This window comes from Chenopodium album, chromosome 5 (genome assembly GCF_948465745.1).
Source record: "Chenopodium album chromosome 5, dcCheAlbu1.1, whole genome shotgun sequence".
Classification (NCBI taxonomy): Eukaryota; Viridiplantae; Streptophyta; class Magnoliopsida; order Caryophyllales; family Amaranthaceae; genus Chenopodium; species Chenopodium album.
In genome coordinates, this window is record NC_137838.1 from 3,646,156 (window position 1) to 3,652,518 (window position 6,363).

The window sequence follows — 6,363 nt, forward strand, 5'->3', positions numbered from 1 at the left end:
GGGGGGGGGTCTATTGGGGGCCATGGCCTATTGACGGGATTTAGGAACAACAATTTTGGCACTCTTAACGACTTAACCTCTTAAGTATGTAAGTTGAAGCTATAACGTGGTCTATTTCTAATGGTTGCACAGCTTGTTGAGTTCATTTAAAAGCACATCTCGTGGTTAATATGATAATAATAATATGAACTAAGAGACAGTTTCAATGGTTACAAACCTTTCATATTTGAACTTTGTGTTATCTACCAAACACCCTACAAATATAATTATAACAATAATTAAGAGAATAAAACCATCATGTCCAGTCTTGTAATATGATTGTCACACATACAACTGAAAGTATATGGTGTGTATCCAACAAATTACTGTTAATGAGACTTGAAAGAATTAGGGGCCCACAGGCCCATTAAGTATCAATCTTGTCATCCTATACTATCTTTAGAAGGGCCCAATAAAGCTCTTCATTTGCGGAGTTTATAACTCATAAGTCATAAAGCAATGAGTCAAATCCATTAAGTACCAAGCTTATCTTGTGTACTAATGAAAGTGACACAAATGAGCGACGTTCTATGTTCTTTTTAATCAAGGATCACCAATGTGAGATAATAAAGGTGATTTGAGTGAGATTGACAAAACATGTAACTAAAAATTCTCATCCACTCATACAAGAAATTATTATGGCACGTCAAGGTGTCTTATCTGAACTTATCTATGTTTCATACTCTAAAATACGTACGTATATATAGTATGTATTTTGTGACTTGTGAGTGTGTTGTTATGATTAATACTCGATACCTCTTATATGAACTTATAAACCTGTTTCTCGGAGCGAACTAGCTAGAAGTATATATGGTTACACTCACTTAGTAGTAGAGGAGTTGACTTTTATAAGGTATGTTGAGCAATGAGCTAATGGAAGTGAGCGTTTACTTATGCTCAAAAGTTAGTAAAAGAAGTGCTGGGAGTCCTTGGAACTTTTGTGAGTTGCAAAGAAGAGGAAAAAAAAAGCTTATTTGTAGCATCTTACCTATGAATCCTATGATAGTTAGGCACTTAGGCAGAATAACAAATGGTGTTAGTTTAACAATCTATTACTCAATCATCAGGGCCTTTGTTATAGTGGCACATAGTGCGTTATCTTCTATCATTGTATATATATGGTCAGGATTATACAAATGGCCACAATTGTTTATCATGTTAGCATCCCTCTATTTTTACTACCATTTTGATCTTAGCTTTGCGCTATTTAGATGAGTTAAACTTTACGAAGTAAATTTTTTTTTTACTGTTTCATAACATGTGAAAATTATGTTATTATGTAAAGTATTAGCATGTATTTGATTTGCTTATATTTACAAAATATGTATTGTATGCAACTTAGATTAAAGTTGTGTATTGGAATATGAGGTGGAAAATTCAAGTGGTACTACAAATACATAAAGCAAAGGAAGCTCATATGGAAGATCCATAAAACTTGAACCTTCTAGGTCGTTGACTTGTTGTTGACTCTTGTTGTCGTCGTTGACTTTCTTAGTACACTTTGATTGTAATAAAATCATTAGATGAATATAAATTAATAACAATAGATCGGTGAATGATGATGATATACAAGTGTAGTCACTCTAAATCACATAAAAATCAACTTGGTAAAAAGGTAACTGTTTACGGATATTTTGAAGTGATTAAGCATGTTATGTTATGTATGATACTCATATTATTTGTATACAAGCAGACAAAGTGATTCTAAAAAAATCTACTCGAAGCCTAATCCTAATATTGGTATAAAATAGGTTTGACCAATGTCTTTTTTACCAACCTGTTATAAGAAAAGAAGAAAAATGGACACGAGATGATCAAATTGACTACCAATAAATAAAAATTCTGATTCTCCCCAACTTTATACTATTATATAGTTTTTATGTGATTAATTTTCTTTAGCAAATAGGGAGGAGAGGAAGTTAACATCAGAGAAAGCTAGCTAGCTTAGCTTAGCTAGTGGTGGTCCCGTGGCTAAAATTTATTATTGAAGCATATTTGATATATTCTCAATTTATTGAAGCATAACATTATTTACTTTAATTGAATGTAGTTGTAGGTCTCTGTATCATGCCTTTTTCTTAGGGCTGGCAATCGGATCAGGTCGGGTCGGGTTCGTGTTCGGGTCAGCTGATTTCGGGTCAGCCACCCCCTGACCTGAACCTGATCCGTTTAGCAATTCGGGTTGAAAACCTCAACCTGAACCTGATTTTTTCAGGTTCGGGTCAACCTGAAAATGACCTTATTTGACCTGAATTTTATATTTTTGGGTTTGAATCAGGTTTTGACCCGAAAATGACCTGAAATTTATTGGGTTCGGGTCACCTTGAAAGTAATCTGGTTTAACCCGATATTTTAGCTTGGGTTTAAATCTGGTTGTTTTGACCTAATAAGGCTAATATTGGCCTAAACAACCTTAATTTTATAGGAAAACTACTTAACTTGTAAACATTAAGATATTTTCATTTTTCAAACTAATATTTTCAAGCAAAACACCGACATTATACAATGAAACTAGCATAATTAACAATTACATGCCAAAATAAAATCTACCTACTGAATTACATACAAATTAGAATTCAAAAGCTAAACAGATTTCATATAACATAGTTCTTGAGACGATGTATGTCAAGGCTTGTCATCCCTTTCACCCTTTCAAACTTCAGGATAGATCCATGTTTGCTGCAAAAAAATGTAAAATGAAAGCAAGTTAACATCAATAATACATGTTGAAAACAAATTATATGGACAAGACGACAACAATAATAGACATGCAAAACCCGTATACAATGAACTAATCAGAAATATAAACAAGACCATTGTTCCCTGAAAAACAAATTAAACATGAACAAGACCATATAATTTAGTAAAATCGTATAATTATATCAATAAATAACAAATCAACCACAATAAAAACAAACAAGAACAACAACAACAAAGATCTAAAGCAAAATCAATTTTAAAAAGAAAACAAAAACGTATAAAACAAAAACCAAAATGAAGAAATTACCTTAATGGTTGAACGCAAAAAGTGATGAACATCTGAAGATAGAAACTGGAAAACTCAACGAGGATTTGAAATGTTGAGAAAAGAGTTAAAGAAAGAGAAAATTAAAATATGAGGAAGGAAGTTGAAAACGGAAGAATAAGTGAGCAGTGTGTGAGAAAAAGTGAAGTAGGCATTTAGGATTTTAGGGTTTTAGTCTACTTTAAGATATAACATGGGCTTGGGCCGAATTTTATTTGGTTTGTGTAGAAATTTTTATTTTTGTTTTTATTTGTAGAGTACATATCATCTTATACAATAGATCCGAAAATAATTTCGGGTTAAGTGGGTCGTTTTCGGGTTGAGATTTCCAACCTTAACTTAACCCATTTAATTTCGGGTTCGGGTTCGTGTCAACCCATTTAAGTTTTCGGGTCAAAAACTTCAACCCTAACCCGCTTTTTTCAGGTCGGGTTCGGGTCGGGTTTTCGGGTCGGGTCAGCTTTTGCCAACCCTACTTTTTCTATCACTTTCTTCGAATGATTTTTATCTATTTTTTGTTTTTCTTTGCTTTTTTTAAAAAATAAAATAAAGGTCAAAATGGCTCATTTCATGCTTCAAATTAATTCTCTCGTACTTATCATGCTTGCCTTCTTCGACAATCAATTTGCATGGTATGGTATGAGTTAGAGGTTTTTTAAAATTAGAGAAGAATCGTTTTATCAATCGCAAAATTAGAGTTGATCATATTTTGTCTAACTTGATATTGAGATGTATGTTTTAGACATTTATTTTTAGGATCTGTTCACTTCAGCTTAATTTTAGTTCTGTTCAGTTCTTAATTTCCTTCTCTCATAAACAATTCAATTCAATTCAGCTTAGTTCAGTTCAATAAATCAGAACAGTTCCTTAGGGCGACAATGAGTTTGTAGAGAGAATTTGGCTAAACTTAATACTTGATTTAGGGCCTGTTTTGATTTACTGAAAATAACTGAAATGAACTGAATTGATTGGAGCTGAGCTGAATTAAATTGAACTGGACTGAACTAAATAGAGCTGAACTGAATAAAGCTAAAATGGATTGTTTATGAGACAAGGAAATTAAAACTGAATTGAACTGAACTGAACTAAAATTAAGCTGAACAGAACATGCCTTTAGTACAAATAAAAGATGGTTGGCTCAAAGATTGTTAATTAAGAGCAAAATTTATTAGAGGAGACATGAAACCCACTATTATATATATTAATATGCTTTTTATAGAACTATTATCATTTTCCCTAATAAAAGCATTATTATTCATAAATGTAAAATTTGAGGATAAATATAGCCCAAGGGGATGGACCACACCCCTTTGTTTGCCCCTGTCCCTTAGGGCCTTAGTTAGGCTCTAATGTCTTAGTGATCCTAAAAAGGGTGAAGTAATTTGACTCATTCTCCACAAAAAAGTCTAGATTATATATACTTTCGTGATCCAGTATGAAAATGACAGTTGCACATTATCACTTCTTTTCCAAATCGATCAGTAACCATTTAGTCAAAATCTCAACTTAATAAATAGAATTATATTGCTTCTATATACTTCTTAAAACACTTTTTTTTTTTAAACCTAATTTGGCAAAGAAAATCATTAGATCAATGTCTAATACTAATCATAAGACAAAGTTTTGCAGATAACGTAGTAGTATATAATTATCGAGATAAATTAAAAAGGTATAGATAAAGTTTTGTATGAGACAAATTTTTTAATCTATAATTCTGTACCGTATATTCGACTGACTTTCTTGACAAATATTGAAATATGTTACAATGTTTATAATTATACGAAGTATATGACTATATATCCCTTTATCTCAAATAGAACAAATAGGTAAAAGTTAGCTTTACACAAGCTTATCCTTCTACAATCAATATGCGCAACGGGGAAAAAAGGGACGGAGCTTGACCTTTCTCAAGATATGAAGTACCATAATCAGCACTATAAATCATAAGCAATAAGCTTTTTAAATTGTTCTTTTTTGGGTGGTTATGTGAGTCGTGGACTTGTGGAAGCCTATGAATAATCATGAGAATGCGAACTTTGGTCCAATACTTATAGTTTTATATTTTTACATGTGTCCTAAATCTATATAAAAGCTTATTATAATGCCAGTATTTCTACTAATTAAGTGTTGTTAGCGAGCTTAGCTTAGCCTTATAAAGTACACATAATTATTTGCTTTCTTTAATGTGAAATACACATCTCGATACTCTCCCCACCCTCACTACACTCGTTTAATGTGGAATAACACCTTGTTGATGTGATGAGTTTGTTACATACAACTACAATCCAAGTTGGCCGTTAGCAAATTCAAATGATATACTTGAGGAGAGTGCGTGAAAATTGAAGAAAAATCACGAGATTTGAACAAGCTTAGCTTGGCTAATCAGTTATTTGAATCCAAGAAAGTTATTACAAAAAGCCAGTATAATTGAACAACTTTATCCCTAAAGGATCTTTACCAAACTTGCATTAAAAAAAAAACGCATGCAATGCTTTGATCAACCCATTTATACAGATTTTAAAAATTAAAGATTGTTTGTTATAATACACGGAGTACAAGTATAATGTTATAATTTGGCATTTTGTTTTCCTCAAAAAAAAAAAAAAAAAAAAAATTTGGCATTTTGCTTAGCTTCACGCTATGTGCCCTTCATGCAAAACCATTTCATGTCATAACTTCATTGCTGATTAACGGCTCTACTTATTGCCTTACTGCTTTTCAGGATGATTCTTACCTTCCTTCCATTTTTGCGGGCGTTTTTATTTATTTATTTTAATGTATTTCTATATTTTTTTTTTTTTAATGTTATATAGTACAATGTACTGTCATCTGTTGGAACATGTGTTTTACTGTTTCTTATGTTTCTTTATACACGCAACATTTTATCTTTTTATACACTATTTATATTTTATTAACTCACTTTATTACTAATTTGTGAATCAATATTTTATCAATTGTTAGGCTCAATATATAATCTCATGATATCTATTTTTTTTCCATAATATACATTTAAAGATATTAATAGTCAAAGTTGAGTTTTGACTAGCATAAAAGTCAAAATTTTACATGTATTAATAAATAGAAAAAATACCGTGAAAGTCAAGTAAAAACCATTTCAACTCACTCCCTCCGTCCCTAGTTATTTGCCTCGACCCATGCACTATTTTGAGAGTTAAAGTTTATCAACTTCAACCTAATTAATATACCAGAAAAATTATTATCATATATGAACTCGTTAGACTTATTTTAACTCGTTAGACTTATTTTAACATGCAAATTTATTTTATATTTATCAACTT